Consider the following 19,205-nt stretch of genomic DNA (forward strand, 5'->3'; position numbering starts at 1 on the left):
CAAATAGGGAATCTGTTTATCGCTTTATCATCTATTGCTTGCTTAAATTTTCTTTTTAGAACAAAATTGCATTCTACTGGTTTAAAACTTAAATGTATATCAAGGTAACATGAATACTACCTTTCAGTTGCAATGCTATTGATAGACATACATTAGGACTATCAATATTTTCCATTTGCAAATGATAAGAATATATCAAATATTGTTTGTTTAATAAAGTACTCATACTCAAATGGAACAATATTTCCATTTACTTATAAGACAGTGTAAACTTCATCATATCCAGATACAGAGTTTATAAAGACAGAGAAAATCAAGTTGCTACTTTCTATCTTTAATGAATACTGGTGATGAAGCTATCACCATTTTTAGTTCATGTGTTATTTATTAGTAACCAGTAGTAACAATAGTAACCAGAAAAAAAAAATAAGAATAATGAACCTGGTGATAAAAAATAAAATAAAATTGTCAATATTAATGGCATGACCAGTAAACATTTTTTGTCATCTCAACTATCTTGACAATGTCTATATTTGTTTTATGACACTCACAAGAGCTAAAGATAATAATGCAATCAAAACATTGTCTTAATAAGAGTGAAGTTAAAAATAATTTGAGCTGCAGAGATAAAAGTGATATTGTAATCAAGCAGTAATTTAATTAGTATGCTAATTTAGTGGTCAGGGAACAAATCTAATACTATATTCAATGTGACATATATAATCACATATATATAATGATTTTATATATATATATATATATTTAAAATAATGAGTGGATGCCATATCATGTGATCTAATTTTCTACTTGTTTTTAATACAAGGTAAAGCAAAGTTTTGTTCAAATAAAATGGTTTGAGACAAGTGTTCCTAAGTTATTAAGTGACTTGCTCAGAATCATATAGCCAGTAAGTATATGAGACAGTATTTAAATGCAGGTGTTCCTGACATCGTCTAGTATTCCACCCACTAGTCTATTTATCCTTTAGTCTTGCTACTTGTTAAATACTGAAAATAACATTAGCAAAATGTTAATTTTTTTCATAAGCTACAATATCATTTGGCAATTTGAAAGGAAAATAAAATAAAAACCTTTAAAAAAATAAGTGTTCCTGAGTTTATTTCTTCCACCAAAATTTCACTTTAACTTTTATATTTATCTTTTTTTGCTATGTATCATTTGAAGCAATATACATTTAACAAATTTGATATATGGCATTAGATATTTTCAAAACAACATTATAGGAATATTCTTTGTTTTTTAGCAAGGAAAGTACCAAATAAAATGCAGATATACTGTTTAAATAAGTGCCAATTTGGGGGATCAATAAATCATCGAGAAGGCTTATTTGTATGTGAGGGAGACTTAAGTACTTAAGGAATCTACATCAGGTGATTCTAGAAATCCACTGAGAGTTGCTACACTTGGAATATAGACTTTGTTTTTCCTTTTAAAAAATAAATTTTCATTGATATGTATTTTTCTACGTTGCCTAGATTTCTCCAATATTTGTCTCTTCCTATTCCTCCAAAACCATCCCTAATATCAAGAAACTTTTTTCACTTTTTAAAAAAATTGATTTACACTTTATAAATATGCTGTTAGTACAACTTTTCAGTATTTGATATCGTATTGTTGTTTAATTCAAAATAGGCATCTATCTTTAAGTTTTTTGCTAGCAAAATAATCCATTAAAGGTTGCCTTTCTAAAATATTCTCAGAAGAGAACACAATTCCTTCTCAAAAAAACTTAAGAAGAAAAAAATCACAAATACTGATAAAAATATATTTTTAAATCTGGTTACATGAAATGTTTCATAATTTTGATCTCTGAACTCTATAAAGGGAAGTGGCATGGAATACTATCATATATATCATTTAAAGTTAAATTTGATCTTTATAACAGAGACAGCTGAACGTTTCTAGCAAATAGAGCAATGGACCTGGGATAAGGAAGACCTGGGTTTTTAAAAAGCATCTTTAATTATGGACAAATCATTTAACCTTTGTCTGCTTAAATTTTCACAATTCTACAATGGGGATAAATGGGGATAGCAGTTACCACATAGGGTTGTTGTAAGACTTAAAGGTTATAATACCTATAAAGCACTTAGCATAGTGTCTGACATATAGTAGGGTCTTAATAAATGCTTGTTGCCTTGCCTTTCCTGTTCCTTTATCATTTCTCATCATTGAGTTTTGATTGATTTGGAGTGACTGTTTCATTTATATTTTAGTAAGCATTTCATATATTATTTTCCGGGCCCTAATTACTTCACTTTGTGAAAGTCTTTTCATGCTTCTTATACATGATAACATTCTATTACATTAAAGTAACAAAATTAATATAGCTATTTCCCATTCAATAGGCATCTAATTTTTTTTCAAGTTCTTACTTATCACAAAAGGTGTTGCTATAAAAATTCTGTTGTTGATGTATATGGAGCCCTCCATTTTGCCAAAAATTTTCTTGGCATATAGATCTAGCCTAGCAATGGAATCTTTGGGTTAAAAGGTATAGAAATTTTAGTCACTTTATTTGCCTAATTAAGTGCTTTCTAAAATAGTAGTATCATCACAACCCACCAATAATGGCATTTGTATTTCTTTCTCTCAACATTTCCAACAACACCTCTTTCTGTCTTTATCATCATTTTTTCATCATTACTGGGTTTGAGATTTTGATTTGTATTTCACTCACTAATAAGAATTAACAGATGATTAATACTAAACATTCCTTTATATGATTATTATTAGTTTGCAATTCTTGGCCAAAAATTTGCAACTTGTACATGCAAGTTTGGGCATGTCTTTTGATTATTTGTCAATTGAAATATGGCTTTTGGTCTCATATATTTCTGTCAATTATCTGTATGTTTTATTTTTAGACCTCAAACTTTTATTATCTGCTTAATATAGAATATCCTCTTCCAATTGTTTATATCATTTCTACTATTCAGGTCACTTATCCATTTTGAATTTATCATGGAATATAGTGTAAGATGTTTAGCTAAGAATACTTTCTTCCAGGCTGTTCAATAGTTTTCCTATTTTGAATAGAAAGGCCTTGATAATTTATATTTTTATGCTATTGAGTTCCATTATTTCTCCTTTATCCTTGTTTATCCTATTCTATTGATCTACTTTTCTGATTTTTTTTTTAAAACAAATACCAAATGGTTTTAATGGCCAATGCTTGCTAATAGAATTTTAGAACTGGATATATGGTTTCTTCCCTTGTTTCCAATTTTTTTCATGAATCTCCTTAATAACATAGAACATTTGTTCCTCCAAATGAATTATTATTTTGCCCATTTCTATAAATAATTCTTTAATTACTGTGATTGTCATAGTACTAACTTTGTATTGCAATTATGATATTTGCTTGACCAAACCTTCAGAACTAAATATTCCTCCAGCTTTTAAAGTTCTTCTTGATTTCTTAAGAGAGTGATTTATAATTTAATGTATACAAATGTTGAATGTACTTTGTAAGATTGACACCTAGATATTCTGTGTATTTTAAAATTATTTTGAATGGTAAGTCCTTTTCTATTGCTGCCTTCTGGGTTTTGTTATCATTATATTTAAATGCTGTTTTTTTAGGGGCTATATGCAGTGTTTTTAATTAGCAAGGGGGCAAATGTCTACATTATTCAAAAAGGTGAGAAGGCAAGTGATGGCAGAAACTTAAGACCATGGAGTTTAGAACTGGAATGGAACTAAAAAAACATTTCACTCAATACTCTGAATTTAGACATAAGAACATGAAGTGCCATAGATGTTTAAATGTGTATAATAAATAGAAAAAACAAGATTTCAACCAGGGTCTTCTGACTCCAAATCTGGCATTCTTTAAAATTTTGTTGATATAGATCAGTGGTTCTCAAAAAGTGGTATAGAGAATCTTGAGGGAGTAGGGGGTCTCTGAAATCCTTTCAGCAGTCTATAAATTCAAAATTGGTTTTTATTTTCTAACATGGTAAATTTCTATAAATATAAACAACACAAACAAAAACTCTTTGGACTGGTCCTCAATAATTTTTAGTGGTATAAAGATACTGAGAGCAAAAATTTGAAAACCACTGGTATAGATTACGTGGTTCAGAATAGTTGCTAATCTCCAAATCCACATACTTTATTTTATATTTTTATCAGTGCATTATTAAGTAGATGTTAAAGACTTTTCACTGGCAGAGGTACTCTTGATGGAACTTTGAATTAGCCCAGATATATTGAAAGTAAATTTGAAATGGTAAGGAAAAAAGTAATTAAAATAATCATTCTCTTTAACTCAAAGACTCCAATGTACAACATACACATTAAAGAAGTCAAACACAGAAAGAAATGTTTTCCATGAAGGTAAATATTTATAACAATATTTATGTGGTTAAAAAGAGATTATTATTATTGATTGGGAAATGGCTGAATAAAAGAAGGTACAAAACTACAAAGGGCAGCTTGGTGTTACAGTAACCAGTAAACTCTTTTATATCTTAGTTTGGATACCAGTAAACTCATCCTCATACATTCAAATCTGGCCTCAGACATTTAGCTGTGTAACTCTAAACAAGCCACTTAATCCTAATTGCGTCAGTTTTCTCATCTGTAAAGTGATCTGGAGAAGGAGATGGCACACTACTCCAGTATCTTTGCCAAGAAAACTACAAAATAGGGCCACAAAAAGTCAGACATGGATGAAATGATTCAACAGCAATAACAACAATAGTACATGTATGCAATAATATAATGATGTATCACAAATAATGTTGAATATGAAGAATTATAAATTATTTCTGAGTGAAACAAACATAAAATTTTATACAAAACACAAACAACTATAGCAAAGTAAAAGAAACAAGATGCAACAAAAGCAAAAGGTATTTACTACATAATTACCAATCTTGTTTCTGGAGGAGAAAAAAAAAATAATGTTTCCCTTTACTTGAGAAATAATTTCAGTAGATACTGATATTTCGCTTGGTTCTTCTGAACTGGTCTTATTCCTTTTTTTTTTTTTTTTTTTTTTTTTTTTTGTTCCTTATTAAGTGGATAGTTTAATGAAATGTAAGTAAGGAATGAGCCCTTTGGAAATGAAAGTGATAAAAAACCTCAACTTTTTTTTTTTAAGAGAAGAGCTCTAAAATTTATTTTTCTTAACATCATTTCATTTTTTCAAATACTGATTCAAATGCTCCCTCTTCTGGTAGATAGATTTGTTAAGAGAGATGTTTTATTAGTATTAAAGGCAAAATTTTAAAAAAAACAGAAAAATGTACATCAAAGCTTTCCTTCATAAATGAAATATATATTATTCAACTTCAGAAAATTTTCATGTGATTTGATATGAACTAAAAGAAATTAATAGAAAATGAATACAGTGGAAGTACCAAAAAATTCCATCGTGCTAAGTCAAATGTCAGGAGTACAACTTGAATCACGGCACACATAAAATCTACAGTATACAGAATATTGGTACAAAGTTGTATAAGAAATATAATTTGATTTACAATGCGATTTTATTGTGCATTTTGAGAATTTAAGAATTTATTTTTTCTCTAGATTTTTAAATGGCATCTTTTTGGAATGGGGTGTTGACATCGTGGGTTATACATTTGGAATCTGAACTTTTTAAAAAAAATTGATAATTATGTTGCAATATTGTTGGTTTCCTTCTTAATCCCAGATATTTTATTTTATGCTTTTACAAACAGTAATCTGAGAAAAGCTACATAATAAGTAGATTTAGGAGGAGAAGGAGGAAGAAGAGAATTTTATATAGTACTGAAGGGAATACTCAACTTTTTTTTGCATTTTTATAACTAATACTAGGAAAATCTCAAAAGAAAACTAGTCACTTTTTATTTCTACCAATGATTACAGTTTTAAAGATTAAAAGAAACCACTACAGCTTATATATCAGATTTCCTGTTTCCCTTGAAAAGGGAAAAAGCAATAAGGTCATTTTTCTTTAATGACACCGTACATTAAGGATTGTGACTGTATATGTATATACTGCTTTTTGTAACCCAACCAAGATTTTTAGCAAGTCATTTTAAGCACAATCTTTTTTTTTTTTTGATCAGAGACAGAGTTGAGATCAGAAGCAATATAGTCAAATTCTCCATAAACAAGTATTATTATTTGATTCTAAATATAATCTTTCTATTTAGTCATTTATACTATGACTCTATAATTCTTTTTAAATTTGTTTAAATTCTCAGGACTATCAAACACTAACATTGCTTTCTTCCTGAGATATTAAAACTTCCTGAGATGTTACCTTAGTGGAGGGGGAGGAGGGGGGAGAGAAGGGATGGTCACAGAGAAGCAAAATTTACCACATTTCCAAAGCATTTGGATGTCAGTGGAGGAAATTAGATTGTGTGGTATTCCAGTATGACTTTCCTTTTGTAAAAGGGAGTGTGTTTTGCTTCTTTAACCTCTGGGTCATGGGGAGGAAAAGTCTAACTGTAAATAATTGCCATTTAATATAATGCATAAGTGATAGAAAAAGACAATTTATGTAGTTACAAGAGCTTTCTGGCCTATAGAATCTATCATATTTATATTTAGAAATGATAAATTTACAAAAGTCTTTCCTTAAAATAAACTGTAAAGGGCTAAACTGAAAAAATTTTAGAAGGTATCTAGTTCATCCATTTTTTTTTTCTTTAGAAAGAGGGTATTGCAATCATCAGAGAGATGATTATTTCCTGGTTCTTGGATAATTATGTAATAACAACAGCAATAATTATATTGTTCTTTAAAGTGTGTGAAGTGTTTTTTACAAAAATTATCTCATTTTATCTTCATAACAGCCCTGGGAAATAAGTGATAGGTATTAGAATTATGTTTTTTTTTTTTTTTAATAGATGAAGAAACTGAGACAGGCAGTATTTGTCCAGTTATTTAACAAGTATTTAAGGCCAGAATAAACTCAGGTTTTCCTGATTGCAGACCCAAGATTCTATTCACTGTACTAACTAGTTGATAAAATGATAATGATACCATAGAACAAGACCATTTAGGGCAATCTCACATTTTACCTATAACAAAAATCAGTCCCAAGATGATTAAATTATTGGCCCAAGGTCACACCATTACTAATTGCCAGAAGAGAGATTTGAATCTAGACTTTCAACTCTGGAGTCAGGGATTTTTCTGTGGTACCAGTTTCTTCAAGTCTTAGCAAAAGTCTTACTTTCTATAGAGAAGCCTTTTTCAAGACTCTTTAATCTTAGAGATTTTCTTCTAAGCTTATCTCTAGTTTATCCTGTTTATGTCTTATTTTTATGTTGTGGTTTGCATGTTGTCATTAGATTGTTGATTGTAGATTGTGAACTCCTGAAGGACTATGTGAAGTTTTTTTGTTTATTTGTTTGTTGTATTTCTTTGTATCCTTAGAGATTAACAAAGTCCCTGGCACATAGTAAGCATTTAATGAATGGTTTTTGACTAACTAAACAGTATTATAAACATCTTTACATTGTTTAAACTTCTTAACTAAATCATGATAATTAAAACCATAACTTTTGTTGGTGTTTCCTAGTTTTCAAACTTAACTAGTTCACATGTATCTGTAATAGTACAGATTGCAATTCATCTGTATCTACCTATCTTTAGCCATATACTCTTTTCTTTTCCTTTTCTTCCCATAAGTTCCACAGTATCCCACCCAACATGATGATGTTGTTGTTGGTTTAAATTTCTCTTAAGATTGTGAGCTGAGGCCTATACTCTAGTCATCCTTTATTGTTGCCACATGATCATCCCATATTTTCTTTCATTTATAAAACATGAAATAAAATAAAATACAAAATGATCTATCTGGCCCCTTATCTACTTCTTCAGCAATGGTTGCAAAGGATACCCAAAATCATTGTTAACCATATTTTGAAAATTTTTACAAACTTAAACCATATTTTCCCTTATTTTTTTTTCTGTGTGACTCTATGGGTACCAAGTAACCAAGAACCAAACTCTCTTGTTTACTTACTTTGGCTATCTTGTCATTTTTTTAAAATATAAATTCTCTACTTTTTTCATCCTCTGCAACAGATGCTGGTGTATTGTGTGCAATTACATTCATGGTGGTCTGTTTCCTTAAACTCATTACAGAACTGCAAAGCAAGATGACCAAATTTCCCATGAAATTATATTTCTAGCTTCCTCTCTGAACTCAATAAAGTCATCTTGCCAATCCTTTATTCCTCTTCCAAGGAGAACATGTGAGCCATGCTTTTAACTAACTATAACTTCTTGATGTCTTCTGGTTTTATTTAAAGTGAAAATGTCTACTATATATTATATGTACATATTATACATGGAGCGATGGACATGAACATACAAATGTAGATGATTCAGTTTCTTTTGCAGCATATCAACTAAACTATTGGAAAAAGTAGAAAACAGAAGAACGTTAGGTTTGGAATCAGAAGAATATGTTTAATTCTTTCATCTGCTGCTTATTAGTTATATAACTAAATAAGATACTTAATGTTGTTTTATTTTCTTCACTTACAAAATAGATTTAATAACTAGTAATTAATTCAAAGATAAGAAAAACTGTTGGGCCAAAAGTAGGTTTAAAGCACCAGATAAATCTGAGTTATAATTATTATCAACCAATTGATTACTAGGTACAGATGTCATATTATAGGCACATAATATCTTTAGATAGTCTACAAATTCTGTAATTCTTAGCTTCCTTTGCTTCCCTTCAGCAGACTGAATTTACAAGTGAAGTGGAGCACATAATTTCTAGAGCCATTTTGTATTTTTATTTATTTCAAGGATTTCCATGATATGTGAAATATTACATAGTGTTCACCTTTTGGTGATTAATTTCTCAATATTTGCCTAGACTGGACTACAGATAGCAAATATAGATTTGGACTGGGATCATGTTAAAATCTGATAAGATGAAATTCAATATAGGTTAAATATGAAGTCCTGCAATTAGTTTTAAAAAAACAACTGCATGAAATAGGGTATAGAGAAAAGGTATAGTTTTAGTGAACTTCAGATGGCACTAATCAAAAAGCTAAAATAATTTCAAGCTATGTCAAAAGATTCCTGAAGTCCAATGATAGAAAGATGATTATACTATTGGTAGCCATCTCTTATTTCCTCCTTTTTTCTAATCAAAGAAGAAATGGTATCTTTACTTCCCACTAAGGCAAAACTTTTAAATCTCTGGGAACCAGTGACCTTCAGTTTCTGACTTCTTTCTTCCTATACTCATCAACTAGTTCCCAGGTTCTATGTATTCCACCTCTGCAATATCTCTGGTGCATGTCTCCTTTGTATTTCTATTTCTATCACTCCAATACAGGGCCATCATAATAACAGTAATATCCATCTAGTAGGTCTTCATAACTTTACCTGTCACCAATTTTTTCCCTTTATACTATTGCCAGAATAAATTTCTTAGCCTACAAAATAATGTTCAAACTCCTTTTCCAGAAATCCAAATCTCTCCTATTTCTGTCATACTAATCTATTTTTCCAAATAAGAGTATTGTAAAATTACAGAATTTTGTTATTCTTTTCCTGCACTTTCAAACTAGATAACAGACAAGCCACGTAAGTTTTTATGCCTAGAATATCCCCTTGCTGACCTTTCATCTCTTGACTTCCTATAAATCCTTTAGCAACCCAAATCAAGTATCATTTTTTTGTTACTGCACTAGGAAATCTTTTTGGACTTTCCCTCCATCTCTTTCATTTACTAATATTCTTTTATGGGAGATGACATGTAGTATTGCAGTTTTTTCAACTCAGCAATGCATTTATCATAAATATCACTTGTCAAGGGCTGAAATTATGAGTAAATGCACTGGAATCAGACAACCGAGCACTTAAGGCTAATTACTTATTGGATAATACTCTATTAGCATATGCTTAGAAAATGGCCCTTCCCACTATTCTGTGCTGGCTGGATCTTTTGACATATATAGAGAATTGTAGGAGGGATTAGGAGTGGAGCAAGATAAACCAGAGTCACTTTTGTGGTGGACCAGGAGAAGGGAGGATGTGGAGAGCTTGTGTCCATTCCCTTCACTTCTACACCTAAAGACTAAGAATAAAAATCTAGGACTTTTGCTTATCCTGACTCCTACTGATTCTAAGGTATCCAGGATGCTAACTTGGTCTTCACAACCACTGGTCATAATTATGTTTGTGCTTTATCCCCTTAGACTGCAAGTTCCATGATGGCAGGAATCATGTTTTATTTTAAAAGTATAGATTTAGAACTAGAAGGGAACTTGGAAATCCAATATTTTCCCTGTTTTTGCTAATAAAACAACTTAGACTCAATGAGATTAAATGACTTGTGTAAGATGACACATATAGTGACAGAGAAAGGCTTTGAATTCAGATGTAGTTACTTCTCCTAAAACACAACATATGACTTCTCCCAAAGTATTAAACTCTGCAAAATTGTGCAATAAAAAAGAACACAATTTTTGGGGAAAATTGGAGTTTGGAGCATAGGGATTAAAAAATTTGATGGCACATAAAACCAATTTTAAAAAAAATAGTAGTACAATTTTTCCATGTCAAATTGTAAAGAAATACACCAATACTGCAACAAAAAAGTCTTCACCCTAGGATTGCTGTGGGGTTAGCCTCAGTCCTCAATATCCTGACTGAAGAGTAAAATCTAGGGTTCACAATGCCTATGAATTCAGGGCTGGGAGGCTGGGCCACATGGAAAATTGGGGAGCAGGAGGGTGATCTCACTCTTCTCCAATCATATCTCTTACTGGACGGAGCAGATTCATGTAAATATGATATAATACTTTAGCAAAGACCTGAAATTTGCTTGTGGAAGTAAGCACTGAAAGGGTTGCAGCTTGTGAGTTATTGTGAAGTGAGGCAGTTTTCCACATTTTCAATGTTTTTCAGGTAAGAAATCTAGTATAAGCCCACTCAGAATTTGAGTTATGCTCAAAATGCTTCTTAATATATCCATTATTCTGGAACAAATTCATGTTTTTGAACCAAGTTTTGTAGTAGAATTATACTCTGATTCCAAGTCCACTTCTGTTTTTACTACAGTCTGTTGCCTGAAGTATGCATTTAACTTATTTCCTCACCCAGTGCTTTGCAATCTATTGGCACCTAATAAAAACTTGTGGACTGAACATCCTCTTGAGTAAAATGATAAATACTGTACTGTTGATATAATATCCCTAAGACACTGACCTTTTTCCAAGGTTAATTATAATGATTGAATAAAAATTGAATTTAGGGAGAACATTTATATAAAAGTAATAAAATTTTGGTGGATAAATTTTATCATCTTTCAAATTGTTTTCATAAAACTTAGTTCTATTGGATAATTAAGAAATAATTTTAATATTGTCCATAATAAATATCTATAATATTATTTAGAGATAAATTGTGTTTTTCAAAGAAATTTCAAAAAATGAAGAATTGCTTAATGAAGTTGCTATTGCATGAAATATTTTTAACACCATGAATACATTTGGAATTCATTAACCTATGCATGTGATTACAGTCCAGAAGAATTTAGAGTATTCTAATACTGTGTGAAATGCAATTATCCCCATGATGTAGACAAAAAACCTAAGGCACAAAGGAGAAATTGTGTGTGTGTGTGTGTGTGTGTGTGTGTGTGTGTATTATTAGTATACTACAGTTTGTTTTTTGTTTTTTGGTTTTTTTTTAAATTTTGTTCAACTTTGAAAGACAGTGACACAGAAAAGGTTTTTTTTTTGTTTTTTTTTTTACCAATCTTGCTACTGATTTAACTGAATTACACATCTAGACCATTTTCTTTCCTTCTTTTCTTTCTCTTTCCTTTCTTTTTCCCTTCCTCTCTCCTTTTCTTCCTTTTGCTTTCCATCTTTGTTTTCTCTTTTCTGTGGGAGTTTTATTACTAAATTCAGAAAAAAAATTAAGTAATTTTTCATAAATATATTTGTGCACATTTCCAAATGTCTTTATTTTTTCCTTCTCTACTTAATTCCAAAGCTAAATCATGAAGAGATTACAAAGAATTACTGTAAGAACAGTGTTCAAAATTTGTCATAATTTTTACAAATTTTCATGCAAATTAATTTAGCATTAATATTGTTTTTTTCCCCCAATGTCTTTTACACCACTACATATATATAATTTATTGGTAACATGTATCTGTTTGCTCTCACTATATAATTTCCAGTGTCCTTTTATTTCCTTATTATTTTGATTTTTTTTATGAAATCATGGTACTCCATGATTTACCACTATATAAAATTACCCATAAGAAGAATGGTATTAAAAAGTTCAGTATTCATAATAAAGAAAACTCAAGACATATTGAAAGCAGTCTCTGATTTTGTAAATGCATTTTAGCTTCTCAGCTTCTTCTTAATCATTTCTGGAACCATTTCACTATTTATCTGTACTAAATGAATACATCACAGAGAGGGGAGCAAGGAGAGGGAGGAAGAAAAAAAGAGAGGAAGGGAAGAAGAAATAGAGAAGAAAAGAAGGATGGAGGGAAGGAGAGAGAGAGTGTGTGAGAGTGGGGAAGGAGGAGGGAAGCAGGACAGAAGAAGAGAGGGAGGGGGAAGAGGGCTGGGAAGGAGGGAGGGAGGGGGAAGAAAAGAGAGAGAGAAGGGGGAGGGAAAGAAATTAGCCCATATAAGTACATGTCATACGTTTCATAATTGGCTTTTTATATGGTGGATGGTTCACCTTAGTGTTGATATGGATTTCAGTGAAGGGAATATCTAATTTCTGAGTTTGTTATAATATTGAAACAATAACACCTATATCCCTATTTTGGAACATTTGAAGGAACCTACTATCAGAAGGGAATTATTTTCTTTGTATATATCATTCACACTGCTGTTAAACATCTTAAGTAAACAGATATTTCCCTCTTACTTTAGTAATATTAGTAATATTGGAAAGGTGGATAAAAATAATTTTGCTAGATAGGTTTAGATTCTGGTTGAATGGCTGGAACTGGGAAGGAGGTTTATATGTGAGTATGCTAGTGTTCTGTTGCAACAATAATTTAGATCAAAGTCATACGTAGTTTATTTATCAAGTTTGCAGATGGCACTAAGTCATCTCAATAGATGACAAAGAGGATCTAGAAATATTGTAGCATGCTAGAAGAACATGATGATAACTATTTTAAAAATGTAATAAGAATAAATGAACCATCATATTTGGCTGAAAAAAAATCAGCTTCATAAATATTAGATAGAAAGGCATAGATAGACAATCTGAAAAAAAATCTGAAAATTTTAATTGTATGGATCAATAAAACAAATCAAAGGTGTGATATATATATATATACATATATATATATATATATTTAATAATGGAATCTTAATCTGCTTTAAAAGAAGTGCAATATCCAATCTAAAAAAGTAAGAATGCTACTCTGTTGTCTTTCTGAAATCACATCTGGAACATTTTGTTACGTACTAGGTACTGCATTTTAGGAAGTACATTAAAAAAGTGGAAATCAACAATAAAAAGCAATTAAGATGGTAAGGGTTTTCAGGAAATCTTGCTATATATGGGTCAGTTGAAGGCCCCAAGTATACCTAAAATGAAAAAGATAAGCTTCAAGAGATGTATGGTAGTTTCCTTAAAGTGCCTGAAATAATGTTGTTTGGACCCAGAAAATGTAATCTATACGTATCTGGAAGCCACATAGAGGTAGAATGAGACACAATATTTAAAAAAGCAAGATCTCCAAGAGTTCAATGATATCTTTTCAGGTAAGGCTAAATGTACTTTTAGATTATATGAAATAGACTTTGAAGAAAAATTACACCATTCCAAATCTTAGGTTTTTGTTCATTTTTTAATGGGAAAAATATTTTTTGTTCCATATTGCTGATTTTTAAATGAACATTTGGAATGAACGCTGCTATTAAAATTCTGGGATCTGCATGTAATAGAATAACCAGAGAAAGCTGATTTTGTTTTATTTTGTTTTGTTTTATTTTTGTTTGTTTGTTTGTTTGTTTGTTTTTGGGAGGGGGGAAGCATCATGATTTAACAGAAAGATTCCTACATTTGATTATTGAGTCAGAGGATTTACCATTTCCGATTTGGGCCAAATCTTTGGAAAGACTTTACAAATGAATTGAACTGCAGTCATTTCATCTTTGTGAGCATCAGTTTTCTCATTTGAAGGAGTGGCGTCTAAGGTCCCTGAAATTTCTGGAGATGGAAATTTACATGATGTTTCCTATACACATATATAAAATCATATTTTTGTCCCCAAAGCACTCTACCCCAATATTTCAAGTGAAATTCAGAAAGAGATGTATTCTATTTTATGACACAAAATTTAAAAGAACTTTTAAGTTAACTACTTCATTATTTTTATTTGGGGAAAAATTATACTATATATATAAAGAGTTTAGATCAAAATATAGTAATGTAAACTAGATTGTAAAGATCCATAAATAACTATCAAACTAGATGAAAATTTAAATTCCAAAATCTCATGATGTCTCCACAGAAAAGTCACTGGCAAAGGAAAGTATGTTATTGAAGTGATTTTGAAATTTAGAGTTCAAGTATAGTAATTTGTTTTTTTAAATGCTATTATAGGCAGCACTATATTCTCTGAAGACTTGGCAAATGATCTTTCTTTTTTTTTATAATAATTATAACTTTTTATTGAAAGAACCCATGCCTGGGTAATTTTTTACAACATTATTCCTTGCACTCACTTCTGTCTGGATTTTCCCTCTCCCCTAGATGGCAAGCAGTCCTATACATGTTAAATATGTCACAGTATATCCTAAATACAATATATGTGTGCAGAACTGAACAGTTCTCTTGTTGCACAGGAAGAATTGAATTCAGAAGGTAAAAATAACCCAGGAAGAAAAAAAAATGCAAACAGTTTACATTCATTTCCCAGTGTTCTTTCTTTGGGTATAGCTGCTTCTGTCCATCATTGATCAATGGAAACTGAGATCTTCTTTTTGTTGAAGAAATCCATTTTCATCAGAATACATCCTCATACAGTATCGTTGCTGAAATATATAAAGATCTCTTGGTTCTGCTCATTTCACTTAGCCTCAGTTCATGTAAGTCTCTCCAAGACTCTCTGTATTCATCTGGTCATTTCTTACAGAACAATAATATTCCATAACATTCATATACCACAGTTTACCCAACCATCCTCCAATTGATGGGCATCCATTCATTTTCCAGTCTCTAGCCACTACAAACAGGGCTGCCATAAACATTTTGGCACATACAGGTCCCTTTCCCGTCTTTAGCATCTCTTTGGGATATAAGCCCAGTAGTAGCACTGCTGGATCAAAGAATATGCACAGTTTGATAACTTTTGGGGCATAATTCCAGATTGCTCTCCAGAATGGTTGGATCCGTTCACAACTCCACCAACAATGCATCAGTGTCCCAGTTTTCCCTCATCCTCTCCAACATTCATCATTATTTTTTCCTGTCATATTAGCCAATCTCACAGGTGTGGAGTGGTATTTCAGAGTTGTCTTAATTTGCATTTCTCTAATCAATAGTGATTTGGAACACTCTTTCATATGAGTGGAAATAGTTTCAATTTCATCATCTGAAAATTGTCTGTTCATATCCTTTGATCATATATCAATTGGAGAATGGCTTGATTTCTTATAAATTAGAGTCAATTCTCTATATATTTTGGAAATGAGGCCTTTATTAGAACCTTTAACTGTGAAATGTTTTCCCAGTTTGTTGCTTCCCTTCTAATTTTGTTTGCATTAGTTTTGTTTGTAAGAGACTTTTTAATTTGATATAATCAAAATTTTCTATTTTGTGATCAATAATGATCTCTAGTTCATCTTTGGTCACAAATTCCTTCCTCCTCCACAACTCTGAGAGATAAACTATCCTATGTTCCTCTAATTTATTTATAATCTCGTTCTTTATGCCTAAATCATGGACCCATTTTGATCTTATCTTGGTGTACAGTGTTAAATGTAGGTTCATGCCTAATTTCTGCCATATTAATTTCCAGTTTTCCCAGCAGTTTTTGTCAAATAATGCAAAATTAATGCAAAAGTTGGGATCTTTGGGTTTGTCAAACACTAAATTGCTATGATTATTGACTATTTTGTCTTGTGAACCTAACCTATTCCACTGATCAACTAATCTATTTCTTAGCCAATACCAAATGGTTTTGGTGACTACTGCTTAATAATATAGTTTTAGATTAGGTACAGCTAGGCCACCTTCATTTGATTTTTTTTTCCATTAATTTCCTTAAGATTCTTGACCTTTTGTTCTTCCATATGAATTTTGTTGTTATTTTTTTTTTCTAGATCATTAAAATATTTTTTGGGAGTCTGATTGATATAGCACTAAATAAATAGGAATAGTTTAAGGAGTATTGTCATCTTTATTATATTTGCTCGGCCTACCCAAGAGCACTTAATATTTTTCCAGTTATTTAAATCTGAGTTTATTTGTGTGGAAAATGTTTTGTAATTTTGCTCATATAATTCCCAACTTTCCTTTGTTAGATAGATTCCCAAATATTTTATGCTATCCACGGTTATTTTAAATGGAATTTCTCTTTGTATCTCTTGCAAATGATCTTTCATGAGAAGTAGTCCTGCTTTTATTCATAAAGAGAATCTAGCACAGTGCTTATACCAATCTTACCTCAATAGGAGGTCTTCAGAGATCTCTGGCCATCACTTCATTGAGCAGCGGTTTAACCTAAGATAGAGCACCCGAGAACAGTTACATGCAAGCTCAGGATCTTTTATTCATATGTTCATATCCTACCCTTCTGACCTCCTGCTCGCTCTTAATTAATCCTAGCAGAACTCATGGTAAAAAAAAAAAAAAAGACCTACTTCCTCATCCCCACTGCTTATATAGGGTCTATGAGGTCACATGCACAGCCAATTAAAGAAGGAGATGCCTCTCGTTGATGATGCGGCTCTCAAAGCCACCAGAACTCCCTCCCACAAGGCACTCCTTGCGGGTTCACAGAAAACCACTTTTGGGGATCTGAAGCTTTAAGGCCTTTTTACTTCCTGATCATGCCATGCATGGTTCCTCCACTGACCCTCACATCTGGGGGGGGGGGGGGGGAAAGTCTAAGGAAATTAAAGTAACAACAACAATAGCTTGCAACTATATTTTTGGAATGGAAAGAAAAATTAAGTTCAGAGCACGTGGCAATCAAAGATGTAACCATTTAAATATTGTGGGTACAGTAAGGTTTAATTATATATGTTTGTTTGTTTATAGTATTCACATTATTAGTAAATCAATAATTATCTCCAACTCTTAGCTTCCCTGCTTCCTCCAAGTCCTAGCTAAAATCTCACTTTCTGCAAGAAGCCTTTATATATTCCCCTATTAATATGCAGTTGTTTTTACACTGTAAGCTCTTTGAGAACACAGATTGTCTTTTGTGATTTTTTTTTATCTCCAGTACAGTGCCTGAAACATTATAGATGCTTGATAAATGCTTATTGACTTGAATAGTTTTTTTTTGTTATTAACCAAAATGCCCATAAATAGTACTTTTCATATGCAGCATAAATATTGATATTTACATTTAGAAAATTATGTGATTCTTTTAATGATTCTCTTCCCCCAGTTTTTCCCTTCAAAGATTCATCTTTTTACCACTATAATTGTATGGTAAAACTTTGTGGCAAGCACTGTATTACTCTTTATTTCCTTTTGAATGGCTAAAAACTCTTGAGTTTTCAATTTTCCAAAAGGCTACAAAAAGATTACAGACATTCTGAGTAAACTGCATCATGTGACAAAGTAAGAAACATGCAGAAGAAGCATAATAAAAGAAACAAATTCATTTCCCACTTCTGTGGGAAAAGCTTGTAAAACAAGTTAAAAATACTTGAGTTGAATAAGGAGAAAAAATCCTATGAACAGCTTGGAAGAATCTGAACTAATTAAATAAATGAAGGGTTAAATTTTAGGGGTAGCAATGTATTAAATCTTGGAAAATTTGAAGAAATTTAGAACGAATACAATCTGCTCTAACAGTGAGCACCTCATCAATTAGTCCTGCCACTGATGTTGAAACATGTTTTTATTTTATTTAAACGTGTTATCATTTTATTTCCCCATGATTTCACTCATAATTTCTATGTATTTCCAAACTAAAATGCACTTACTTATATGTGTAATGATGCTCATTAGAATGTAAGCTACAAGGGAATCAAAAAGTCAGGTTTTTGGAACTTTTATTCATAGGATCAGCAAACACAGTGCTTAGAATATTGTAAGTACTTAATTTTTTTTTTTCATTCATTCCAGAGCCAGATATAGGTGCAGCTTCTGTTTCAGGGTTGGAAAAAAAAAGAATTTGATTAAGGAATATAGAAAGAGGTTAAGGAATATCAAGAAGTATTACAGGTAAGATTCTAAAGAGCTGAACTCAAGAAAGATAAATGAATTTCATTGGCAAGACAAGGAAAGCTAGGTTAAAAAAAAGATAAACGGAAGAAATGGACCAATGATTCTTAACCTTTTTTTGTATCATAGCCTCATTTTTTTTTTATAATAAATTTTATTTTATTTAATAATAACTTCGCATTGACAGAATCCATGCCAGGATAATTTCTACACGACATTATCCCTTGCAATCACTTATGTTTCGTTTTTTCCCCTCCCTCCCTCCTCCCCCCCCCAGGATGGCAAGCAGTCCTATATATGCTAAACATGTTGCAGTATATCCTAGATACAATACATATTTGCAGAACCAAACAGTTCTCTTGTTGCACAGGGAGAATTGGATTCAGAAGGTAAAAATAACTCGGGAAGAAAAACAAAAATGCAAATAGTTCACATTCATTTCCCAGTATTCCTTCTTTGGGTGTAGCTGTTTCTGTCCATCATTTCTCCAATGAAACTCAGTTAAGTCTCTTTGTCAGAGAAATCCACTTCCATCAGAATACATCCTCATACAATATCGTTGTCGAAGTGTATAATGATCTCCTGGTTCTGCTCATCTCACTTAGCATCAGTCCTTGTAGGTCTCTCCAAGCCTCTCTGTATTCATCCTGCTGGTCATTCCTTACAGAGCAATAATATTCCATAACATTCATATACCACAATTTACCCAGCCATTCTCCAATTGATGGGCATCCATTCATTTTCCAGTTTCTGGCCACTACAAACAGGGCTGCTACAAACATTTTGGCACATACAGGTCCCCT

Source organism: Antechinus flavipes, chromosome 5, assembly GCF_016432865.1.
Source record: "Antechinus flavipes isolate AdamAnt ecotype Samford, QLD, Australia chromosome 5, AdamAnt_v2, whole genome shotgun sequence".
NCBI classification, from domain to species: domain Eukaryota; kingdom Metazoa; phylum Chordata; class Mammalia; order Dasyuromorphia; family Dasyuridae; genus Antechinus; species Antechinus flavipes.